This window comes from Panthera onca, chromosome E3 (genome assembly GCF_046562875.1).
Source record: "Panthera onca isolate mPanOnc1 chromosome E3, mPanOnc1 haplotype 2, whole genome shotgun sequence".
Taxonomy (NCBI): domain Eukaryota; kingdom Metazoa; phylum Chordata; class Mammalia; order Carnivora; family Felidae; genus Panthera; species Panthera onca.
The window spans coordinates 34,297,547-34,309,571 of NC_138354.1; the positions used below are offsets into that span (position 1 = coordinate 34,297,547).

Sequence of the window (12,025 nt, forward strand, 5' to 3'; positions counted from 1 at the left end):
ACTATGTTTTTTCCCTATACACACATACCTTCGATAAAGTTAAATTCATAAATCAGGCACAGAAATGAACAACAAATACCTAATACTAAAATAGAACAGTTATAACAATGTACTCTGCTAAGTTATGTGAATGTGGTCTCTCTCAAAATACCCGACTGATCCGCCCTCACGCTTCTTCCTGTGATGATGTCAGAGGATACAATGGGTACGTGACGAGATGAAATGAGGGGAATGACGCTGGCGTGTGATGTAGAGTCAGGCTACCACCAACCTTCTGGTGAAACAGTCTGGTGGCGATCTTGGAGAAGTAAGCAGATCATTATAATGTCTCTTGGTAACAGAGATCATGGGGTAAAACATAGAAGGTGCAGGAGAGCACAGGAAAAAAGCTCTGTATCAGCCAGCTACTGCTGCTGAACAAGCATCCCTAGAGGCACACAGCACTAGCTGGAACAGATCTGCTTCCAGCCGCAGGACTACAAGGGCCAGAAGTGACTCTGCTCCACGTGACTTCCACACGTGCCGTTACCCAGGGCGTGTTTTTCACAGCCATGCTGGAAAGCCTTGCCATCTCTCAGAGGAATTTTAGATTATAAAACATATTAAAGAAGGGCAGGTTATTTTCTCTTTCAAGTGCCCGCAGCGGAAATAAACAACAAGGCACTGCCGAGTGGGAGCTGGTTCAGGCCTGCTGGATCCGTAATAACCTATTTACGTGTCACGGATCTGTCCCACTTCACCAGCTTAAAGTACAAAAATGAGGTCACAGTCCTTTTTAATATTCAAATTAAATTACTCCGGGAGCAAAAATTGGTTCAACCTTTTTGGAGGGCAACTGGATAATGCCTCCCCAAATTTTAAGTGTGCTTCCCTTTGAACTTGGGGATCCTACTTCCAGGAAGTTGTTCTACAGAAATCCTTGCACAAATACAAAAATACCTCCGTGTTTGTTACAATGTGTATGGTTGCAGCATTGTAGGGAAGAGCCACAGAAGACATAGAAGCAACTTAACTGACAATTAACAGAGGACTGGATGAAAAGTACGAGGCGGGGACAGATGTTTGCGTTTCAGAAACCGTCTAAGACAACCGTCTAACGATAACGCAAAGTCGCCGGACCACGCAGACAACACAACGATATGTAAATCTAAAAATACACTACCTAGGGGTGCTGGGGTGGCTCAGTCGGTTGAGCGTCAGAGTCCTGATTTTGGCTCAGATCATGAAGATCCCAGGGCCGTGGGATCAAGCCCCACAACAGGCTCTGCGCTGAGCATGGAACCTGCTTAAGACTCTCTCTCCCAGGGCACTTAGGCTCAGTAGGCTGAGCGTCTGACTTTGGCTCAGGTCATGATCTCGCAGTTGGTGAGCTTGAGCCAAGCATCAGGCTCTCTGCTGTCAGCACCAAGCCTGCTTCAGGTTCTCTCTCTGTCCCCCTTTCTCTGCCCCTCCCCTGCTTGTGCTCACTCCCTCCCTATCGCTTTCAAATTAAAAAAATATTTTTTAAATACACTACCTACGTCTATGTATACCTACAGATATATCTAAGTGTTTATCCAAACCTGTATCCACACACATACGTATGTCTCTATGTGTATATCTTATCTACAGGTGCATCTGTCTGTACCTGTATCTGTCTGTGACGGTATCTATATCCAAATCAGTTAATAGTCAAGAAAGGAAATAGCAACAGACAAGGTGAAGGGCACCTCCACCTTTTTTAAAGTTTATTTATTTATTTTGAGAGAGAGAGAGAGAGAGAGAGAGAGAGAGAGAGAGCCTGTGCACACGCATGCACATAAGCAGGGAGGGGCAGCGGAGAGAGAATCCCAAGCAGGCTCTGCTCTGTCAGCACGCAGCCCAACGCGGGGCTCAAACCCACAAACTGTGAGATCATGACCTGAGCTGGAACCAAGAGTCGGACGCTCAACCGACTGGGCCACCCAGGCGCATCTTGACTCCAAATGTTTCCATGTTGTTGTTTTCATATACTTGGATAACAGCGACGTAGTTTTCAAAATTCAAATAAGCCTGTGCCCCAGCGTCTCTCAGCCACAATAGCACCAAGGACGTCAGTCCTGGCAAGCGTCCCAGGAGAGAGAGAACTGGGGACAGGGGAGCATAGGGTGGAGGGATCTCACGCTGCCCAGCAGCCCCGTGCCCTGCCGCTCTGTCTCCTCCAGGAAGACACTGATCACAGCCATGCAGGGATTGGAACACAGAGCTACCTTTCCCGCACACGGGAGGTTGTGAACGGCGTCTTTCCACCACACAGCGTGCACACACACGCACATGCACACACACGCGTGCACATGAGCGTACTATTATCAAGGCCTGTCTCAGAAGCAGACTCTGAGAAGAAAATTCTGGTGCAGGTTGCTCATCTGGGACATGATCCCAGGAAAACACAGGGAGGAGATGGGAAAAGAAGGACAGAGGTCAATACAGGACACGCCTGTCAACAGGTCTTGCTCTGGGCAAGTGGGCCTCAGCCCACACCACAGCAGGGGGCTCTTGGGGAAGCAGAGCATCCCTCCAGGGTACTTGTCCACCAATTCCTGTCTGCCCCTCCTGGAAGGAGGTTCCGTGGGGGCAGGAGTGTGTGAACTCCCCTACTGGTCTCCTGTGGCCCCAGTAAGGAAGTACCACAAACCGAGCACTTCAACCATAGACATCTACTGTCTTCCAATCTGGATGCTGGAAGTGTGAACTCAAGGTGAGGACAGGGCTGGGTCCTTCTGAGGCTGGGAGGGGGATCTGCTCTGGGTGTCTGTCCCGGCCTCGCGGGCTTGCTAGCATCTTTTGCGTCCATTGGCCGGTGGGGGCATCATCCTGATCTCTGCCTCCTGGTTCAAACAGCATTTTTCCTGTCCGCCTCTGTGTCCAGATAACTGCCCCCCCCTTTTTTAATGTTTTTTTTTTTTTTTTTAATTTTTTTTTTAACGTTTATTTATTTTTGAGACAGAGAGAGAGCATGAACAGGGGAGGGGCAGAGACAGAGGGAGACACAGAATCAGAAGCAGGCTCCAGGCTCTGAGCCATCAGCCCAGAGCCCGATGCGGGGCTCGAACTCACGGACCGCGAGATCGTGACCTGAGCTGAAGTCGGCCGCTTAACCGACTGAGCCACCCAGGCGCCCCAATGTTTATTTATTTTTGAGCACAAGCCGGGGAGAGGCAGAGAGAGGGAGACACAGAATCTGAAGCAGGCTCCAGGCTCTGAGCTGCCAGCACAGAGCCCGACGCGGGGCTCAAACCCTTGAACCGTCAGATCGTGACCTGAGCCAAAGTTGGGCGCTTGACCAACTGAGCCACCCAGGCGACCCCAGACTTCCCCCTTTTATAAGTACACGGTCATACGGGGTTAGGGCCCGCCCCAGTGACCTCACCTTAGCTTGATATCTGCAAAGCGCCTATTTCCTGGGGGTTAGGACTTCAACATCTTTGTGGGGGACACGAGTCAACTCCACATGACCCCCCACACTTCCAGCCGCGCCCGGGCCAGTGAGGGAAACCCTGCACAGAGTCTAGGGTGTCACAGGTACTCACAGATGGCAGACCCCGGGGCCAGGGGGTCATGGGCAGGACACCAACACGTCTGCCACAGCCTCTGAGCTCATGAGCCGTCTCCGGGCTGCACTTCCGGTGCAGAGCAAATCGGGTGAAAGCCGAAAAGGCCAGCAGCGATCCCTCAAGCATGACTGAAAGATGCAGCGTGGGGTCTGAAAACCAGGACCCGAGTGCTCGTTGGGCACGGCTCCGGCCGGCTCGGCTCGGCTGCCAGCTCAGTTATCGGTTTCGATGAGCTGCCTAATAATGGCAAGTGCCTCCAAATGGCCCTCCAGATCATTTCATTAAAAGCTGCGGCGACGTCTACAGCTGAACCCAAGTGGTGCTGGGAAGGCCATCAGGTTAATCAAAACACGAGGACAGCTCTCGATGCCTCTTAATTAACAAATTAGGTCCTGCTGCCAACTCAGCAAAAGCGAGACTGGGCCGCTGACTCTTGGGACATTTGGATTGCTCAGCCCTCGCTCTCCTCAATCTCTGACAGCCCATTGGAACTTAGGGGCGGCCGCAGTGGGGGGCGGGGGGGGGCATTCTCACTGTAAGCAAATCAAGAGAGTTCCAGAACCGCTGGTTTCCCACCAAAATATCTGCATCCCCTAACACCTGTTCTCCCGTCTTCCCTGTGCTGACATGCAAGTTCCATGGGGGACCCTCCCCACCCTAGGGTGTCTAGGACCAAGGGACACTCTTCACGGGGCTCAAATGGAATGTCCCGGCACACTCCAGCCGCCTGAAAGCAAGGACTTGGTCTGCTTTGTTCAGAGCCGTTTCCCCAGAGCTGCAGTGCCCCTAAATAAATATTAAGTGAGGGGCGCCTGGGTGGCTCGGTGGGTTAAGCATCCAACTTCGGCTCAGGGCATGATCTCGCAGTCGGTGAGTTCGAGCCCCACCTCAGGCTCTGTGCTGACAGCTCAGAGCCTGGAGCCTGCATTGGGTTCTGTGTCTCCCTCTCTCTCTGCCCCTCCCCTGCTGGCGCTCTGTCTCTCTCTAAATAAATAAACATTAAACTTTTTTTTTAAATAAATAACTATGAATTGAACAAAACCATGAACGAAACGAATGAGTGAATGGGTTTCAGCCCTGCCTGCAATCCTACAAGGTAACATCCTTCATATTCTTCCATGCTCTGCTTATCTTTATTGCCCCCTCCTCCAAACCCTGTACCACACACACAAATGCACATATAACATGGAGGCTCTTTTTCCTCAAAAGAAAAAAAAAAAAAAAGGAATCATGTCACAGGCATGAATCAGCAAGTTGCTTTATTGCTAAGCAATAGATAGTGTGCCTCCCAGATCAATACAGGGAGATCTACCTAATTCTTCGTAATGACCCATGATGTTCCATAATACTGAATGTGCCAGAATTGATTCTATTATTCACCTATTGGTAAAGTAATGTTTCCAATTATTGCCAGGGCAGACGACACACCAATAAATATCTTTGCACACATATCCTAACATTCTGGCCATTTCGTTTGTACCAGGATAGATTCCTGAAGGTCAAGGGGACCGAGCGTTTGTCGTATGAACAGACACCAGGGCTGACCTTAGTTAAAACGATGCAGAGAAAGGTGATCCTAGCCCATGGCAGCCGGGCTGTAAGGGAAGAAATCTGGTAGCTGAGCCTCTCACATGCCCACTTCCCCAGCTCTCTCCCAGCCACGCAGGGCACACGCGATGAATTATTCCCTGGGGATGCAAAGAAAACTAGGATGTGGTCCCTGCTCTGGAAAAATCCCAGAGTCCAACAGAAGGGAGCAGAGAAGAGCCATCATGTACTGAACTCCCTCGGGGCACCAGGTTTTGTTCTAGGTGCTTCCATACACAGGACGCTTTGCTCAGTCCTCAAACAAATTCTGCCAGGCAGGAAAGAGGATTTCAAAAGTCCAGCACAGGAAACTTCCTGGGGGCCAGGAAAGGGGTGTGCCTTGCCCAGGGTCAAACAGCCAGCAAGTGAGAAAGCTGGGATTTGAACTTGAGTCTGGCTGACCCCAAAACCACCTTCCAGTGCACCACCGGGCTTGACCTTGGCTGGCTTCGAATCAACCACAGGTGCCGGTCCCAAGCCTGGAGGGCCTGATGCAATGGGTCTGAGGCGTGGTCCACTTGTGGCTTGAAAGCCAAGAGATTCCAATGTGCAGCCAAGGCTGAAAACAGCTACAGGTCACCCGTGATTCTCGCCCATGGTGCATGCATCCCACTCACCTGGAGGGCTTGTCAGGGGTCAGCTGCGGGCCCCCAAATGCAGTGTCTAATGCAGGGGGCCCTGGAAGGGGCGGGGTGGGCAGGACATACACTTCTGAGCAGCTCCTACTGGTCGGGATCCTTGCTGAGAAAGCCATGCTGAACACCACGGACCTGTGATCTTTTCTCCCTGTTGTAAAATAGGGACACGAAGAATCACAGAGCAGACCATATGCAGCACGGGCCCAGCCAACACAGGCGGCCATTAGAGGTTTTCAGATGGTCTCACCTCTCGGCTTTCTCTGAGGTTTTCAAGACTAAGAGAGTGTCATTTGTGGGTCCTCAGCACCCAAAACAGCCCAATCTGACCGTTTCCTTTCTGCCTGGTGTTTGCCATGTGTCTCCTGGGACTGCCTGTAATTTGAAGAAAGCCCTGGCTTCCCCCCATTCCCACCCCGCCCCCACTAATCCCTCCATCAACACATACATACACACCAAAAGCTGTGGTCGCTGCGATTCTGAAACATTGAAACTCCAAGATGACAGACAGCCCCCTGCAACATGAGACGTGTTCTCATTTTATTGCATTTCTGGGGACAGGGGGCTGTTCCTGCAGAACTCACGGCTGCCAGCCAGCTCCGGGAAGTTCATCCCTGTGGATTCCTCGGCACAAAAAAAAAAAAAAAAAAAAAAAAAAAAGCCAAGCTTCAATGGGCAGAAAAGACACTCGGAGGTCGTCTGGGCCATCCCCAGCATCTCCCACCTCCTGGCAGGGCGCCGCAGACAAGGCTTCCCGGCTGCCCGGACACGCAGAGGAAAGCGGTCCTCTAGCGCCCCCTGCTGGCTGAGTGGGGAGTGGCTGAGGAGCCAGGGCAGCTTCTCCAGAATTGCAGCAACTTCCAAGGCTGTTAGCTCTCCCTGCCTTCTCTCCTAAGATGCAAATTCCCCCCGGAAGGGGCTTCTGTCTTTCCAGAACAACCTTCTGTACCGGCAACATGCCATGTTCACATTCATATCTCCAGCCAGTAGCCACATTACTATCTCTAAGAGGTAGCAAGACGTTCTCATTCACCAGCCATTTGCTGGATCTACAGGGAGTCCGCTGAGAATATAAAGGAAATTGCTCGCGCTTTGGAGGCTTTCACAGTCTAACCTGCGGGTCAGCAAACTACAGCCCACCGGCCAAATCTAGCCCGCTGTGTTTTTGTGCAACCACCTGTAAGTATGGTTTTTACATTTCTCGATTATTTTAAAAATCCAAAGAGTACCCTTATCTATTATGATGAGCACTGAGAAATATATAGAATTGTTGAATCACTATATTGTACACTTGAAACTAATGTAACACTGTATGTCAACTATACTGGAATCAAAATTAAAAACGTAATTTAAAAAAAAAATCTAAAGAATATTTTGTGACACGTGAAAGAAGCTCAGAGAGGTCACTCGACTTACCCAAGGCCACACAGCTACGAGGCGGCAGAGCCGGGTTCAAACGCAGAACTGACTCCAAAACTCACGTTTATTCTACAAGGCGGCTTCTGGACTCACGCACAATCTCAGCACCTTGTGCCGCTTTACAGAGGAGAAAACGTGGCTCATAGAGCTCAGGTGACCTGTTCAAATGGCACTCGGCCAGGGAGTGGAGAGGAGGGACTTGAGCCCTGGCATGGGCCTGCAAACCCAGCGTTCCACTCTACACGGCATCGGCTGACTCTGGACTGCACTGATTCTCTGGAGCCATGAGGCATGTAGCAGCACCGAGAGGAAAAGAAGTAACACATTTCACGTTTTTCTGCAGAAGTTACTCTTCTGCAAAATGAGTAGCACTCTTCTGTGCAGCGGTGTTTACAGGGTCCTCTAAGGAAAGCGCCCAGGGCTGCAGGGGGGGTTGAGAATAAGGATGCTGAACAGCACAGCCAGAACACTCCCGCTTTTCTGTTATACATTTGAGGAGCGACACAGGGTTTCATGTGGAAAAATCAGCCGTGAGGTCAAGGAAATAAAGCTTGCAAACAAGTGCTACGTCATCGTGGGCTGGCCCCAAGGTCCCAGGGCAGGGTGGGAGCACGTGCCACTTAACGGGCTCGGGCCGCCCCTGACCTGGCAGCTTGAACAACAGGGATTTCTCCTGTCCCGTCACAGTCCTGGAGGTTGGGAGTCCAGGAGCAAGGTGTCAGGCAGGCTGGTTTCTTCTGTGGCCTCTCTCTGTGGTGGGCAGACAGCCATCTGCGTGTTTCTATGACATTCTCCTTCTACACGTGTCTATGTCCAAATTTCCTCTTCTTTTTTTTGTTTCTGTTTCTTTTTGAGACAGAGAGAGAGAGAAAGAGAGAGTATGAGCGGGCAACAAGCAGAGAGAGAGGGAGACAGAGAATCTCAAGCAGGCTCCAGGATCTGAGCTGTCAGCACAGCCCCCGGACGTGGGGCTCGAACTCACGAACCCGCAAGATCAGGACCTGAGTTGCAATGCTCAACCGACTGAGCCACCTAGGTGTCCCCACATTTCCTCTTCCCATAAGGACAACAATCCTACTGAATTAGGGCCCACCCTAGTGATCTCTTGTTACTTAATCACGTCTCTGAAAACCGCACCTCAACAGACAGCCACATTGGGAGGTGCTGGGAGCTAGGACTTCTGCCTATGAATGGGGTAGGGGAGGGGGGCACAATTTGGCCCAGAACAAAGCATTAGGGCACCTGGCTCCTCTGTCCTACAGAATCAGGGGCAGGAGGGTCTGCAAGGAAGAAGGCCCAGGGTCCACTCAGAAGGGAGGAGGCAGGGTCCAGCGTGCCCAGCATCCAGACTTGGGCGGACAGGATTTATCACTGCAGTCACCAGGGTAATTGGAAAGAAGCAGGCTGTCAGGGGCAGAGCCCAAGAACAGTATTTTAGCCATGCCCCCCCTGCCCAAGCGCCCGATGCTGCATGAGTTATCACCCGGGGACCCTCAGCCCCCACTCTGGGCCCTGCAGAGGCGAGTATGTTTCCATACGAGGGGCTTTTCAAGGTCACCTATGTGAGCAATCCACCCTGGCCCCCCGGGGGGTTGGGGTTGGGGGAGGCTGTGCAAGCCTTGCAGGGACTGGACCTCCAGCTCAGCCGTGCTCAGCCTCCCCTGCAAGATGCAGCCACCAGGACAGCCCGCCCCACCCCCACTCCCCTCCCCGGCAATTCTGGTTGCAAAGATCTGAGTGTGGGGCTGAGAACCGCTGCACCGACAGCACTCCTCCATGACCCACCTCCAGATCCCAGCAGAGAACTATCCCCGCCCAGAGAATATTCCAGCTTCAGATCCTGCCTCTCTGTCACTCTCATCACAAGCAGGAGCCACATGAAAAAGTGTCTCCAGCTGCCCTGCTGGCTTCCCATCCTAGCCCTGGACTTGGACCTGGACCCCGACCCCACCCGGGCTCTCCCATCTCATCCCCTCCCCCCACCAAGCTACCATTTCATGGTCATCCGGCTCCCAGGCCTGGATCCTTGTGCCGCTGGATCCAAATGACCCCTCAGGGAAGCCACCTCATCAAGAGCCCTTTGCCCTGATGGGTCACGGAGAAGATTTGGGATGGGGATCAGGACGAGGTGGGGACTGGTATGGGTCGAAGAGGGTCCCCCACCAAAATTCAGGTCCACCTGGAACCTTAGAATGTGACCTGATTTGGAAATAGCATCTTCACAGGTGCAAGAGTTGAGATGAGACCTAAATTGAGGAGAGAGGCCTAAATCCAATGACGGGTGTCTGTATAAGACGGGAGGTTGGACAGAGTCATGGGGAGAGCTGGGGTGGGGTAGCTACAAGCCAAGACACCAGGGGCTGGGGGCACGAACCAGGAGCTGGTGGGTTGGAGCCAGAGTCCTGGGAGGGAGGACGCCCTGTGGAGACACTCTGGCCCCCAGACCGGTAGAGAATAACTTCCGGAGGTTTAAGCCACCCAATGCCTGGTCTTTTGTTCAGACCACCCCAGGAAACGGATGCAGGGCAAAAAGGACACCCAAGTGGATCTCCAACAAAGCCAGCCTCAGACTTCTAGGAGCCACGGGGTAGGTAGGCAGCTGGCCCGGAGCAACTGGCCTGCCTGGGACCAAGAGCTACCAGGGAGCCCCACAGGCACACACACAGACATACAATTCTGGGGAATCCAGGTGTCCAAATGTGGGGCGCCCCGGGACTCGGGAGCTGGGAGATTTGCACTGGGCATCCAGACGCCGTTCACTTAACATCAGCGTCTCTTCATCCCTGAAGTGGGGTGTGAGCCTGGGCCGTGCCAGGCGTGGTGCAGAGGGGAGGCTCTGGGACAGGGGAGGGGAGGGGGGCAGGGGTAGGCTGGAAGGGTGGGGTCAGGATTTGATCCAGGGTTACTCTGGGACAGAGCCTTTTCCCACGTCACCGCCCCGGCCTAGCCTTAAATGCCTGGCTGTTCTGTTCCTTTCTGTGACATGTGGACACTTGGTCCCCGGAATTTACTTTGAGGACTTTAATAAAAAGGGGATCTTCCGTGAGCTCCCACCGATATCCCCAAAGTAGAAAGGCTCAGAGAAACGCGGGTTACTCTTTCTTCCCCAGCAAATTACACAGAAAAACAGCATGAAGTTCGATTCTCGAACATTCCATACACCTGTCCTGTTGGAGAAGGGTTTCAGACGGGAACACAATGACCTACACTTGCATGAGGACCACACCGAAGATGAGAAAATGCAGAGATTCCTAAACAGGCCGTGAAAACCCTGTCAATGGAAAGGCCATTAGCCCATACTGACCATGACAGAGGAGTCATCCATCAAATGCCCACGACACACAGTGAGCGCGCTGGGTCCTTCCTGCGAGTGAACGCTGACCCTCAGTCCACAGCCTGGTGGGACGTGGGGTGGCCCCCCGGGGCAGACAATAAGGGGGCTACCTCGTCTTTGCAAATAGCATTGAGTTTCTGCTGGAGACAGAGGGGGATTTCAATGTATTACTAAAGTACAGTTGACATACAGTGTTGTATTAGTTTCAGGAGAACAACATAGTGACTCCCCATTCTATACATTACTCAGGGCTCCGCTGAGTTTTAATAATATATACCTAAACTTCAAATCAGCACATATTTATTACTCACCTTTTAATAAACATCGCATTCTCCAGAAGTGAATTTGGAGAATGCCCAGCTACACAGCCAAACAGACCCGGCTCCGTGTTTGTTTGGAGAGAAAATTCCTGGTCTCTGGGGGCCCTCGGCGTTCTGTCAGGGGGCAATGCACATCTCCAACACCCGCGTGGCGCTCAGTGTCCCTGGGTGCGAGCAGCAGAGTCAACACGCTCAAGGAGGGCACAGTGACAGGGAGACAGAGCTGGACTTACTCCCATTCTGTCACTCTGTGTTTACAGCTTAGGACCTCGAAATGGTGGGATCTTCGGGGTGAGCTCTTTTTGCTCGGCAAGTGCGAATTCCAATTCACATACGGAACAATTTAGTGAATTCGAGTAACATGTTTAAAACTGAACTGGACGCTTCTCTTTTAGCTGTTAATCCTTTGGTGTTTTGTTTTGTTTTGTTTTGTTTTGTTTTGAAGAGAGCGAGCGAGCACGAGTGGGGCAGAAGCGGAGAGAGAGGGAAAGAGAGAATCGCAAGTAGCCTCTGCACCATCAGCACAGAGCCTGACACAGGGCTGGAACTCACAGACCACAAGATCATGACCTGAGCTGAAGTCAGACACTCAGCCCACTGAGCCATCCAGGCGCCCTATTAATCCTTTGTTTCAAAAGGAAAGAAGCAGGGGAGTGGCAGGGACGGGTGAAATAGGGGACAGGGATGAAGAGGTACAAGCTTCTGGTTACAAAACAGATGAGTCACTGGGATGAAAAGTACAAGAGACAGAATGCAGCCAATAATGGTATACTAACATTCTATGGTGACAGGTGGTGACTACACTTTTCATGCTAAGTATTTCGTAATGTAGGTAAGTGTCAAATCTCTGTGCTGTCCACCTGAAACTAACATACTATTATATGTATAGTATATAATACATATATACATAATATACATATAATAATAGTATATTATATGTATATAGTATATAACTGTACTTCTATACATGTATAGTATACATGTATAGTATACATGTATACTATATATGTATAGTATATAACTGTACTTCGATTAAAAATTTAATTTTTTAAGTGTTTCATGATATGAAGGGCAAATCAAGTGTCTGTGATTGCTACTATCACAGATCATTTTGTCCCTAATGTAACTAATGCCACTGATTTGCACACTTTGAAATGG

The 12,025-nt window shown here is 51.2% G+C and overlaps 1 long non-coding RNA gene across 2 annotated transcripts; it reads right to left on the minus strand.

Moving 5' to 3' along the window:
- Window positions 1-1,785: 1,785 nt before the first annotated feature.
- LOC132689055 (uncharacterized) lies at window positions 1,786-11,763 on the minus strand. 2 transcript variants are annotated; one of them, XR_013552881.2, is made up of 3 exons: window positions 10,859-11,763; window positions 6,251-10,684; window positions 1,786-5,945 (listed from the first exon to the last, which is right to left on the minus strand). It is a non-coding gene; the product is annotated as an uncharacterized LOC132689055 (long non-coding RNA). The 2 variants fall into 2 exon arrangements; XR_013552880.2 differs by having other exon boundaries at window positions 6,251-6,408; window positions 7,211-11,763.
- Window positions 11,764-12,025: the final 262 nt, after the last annotated feature.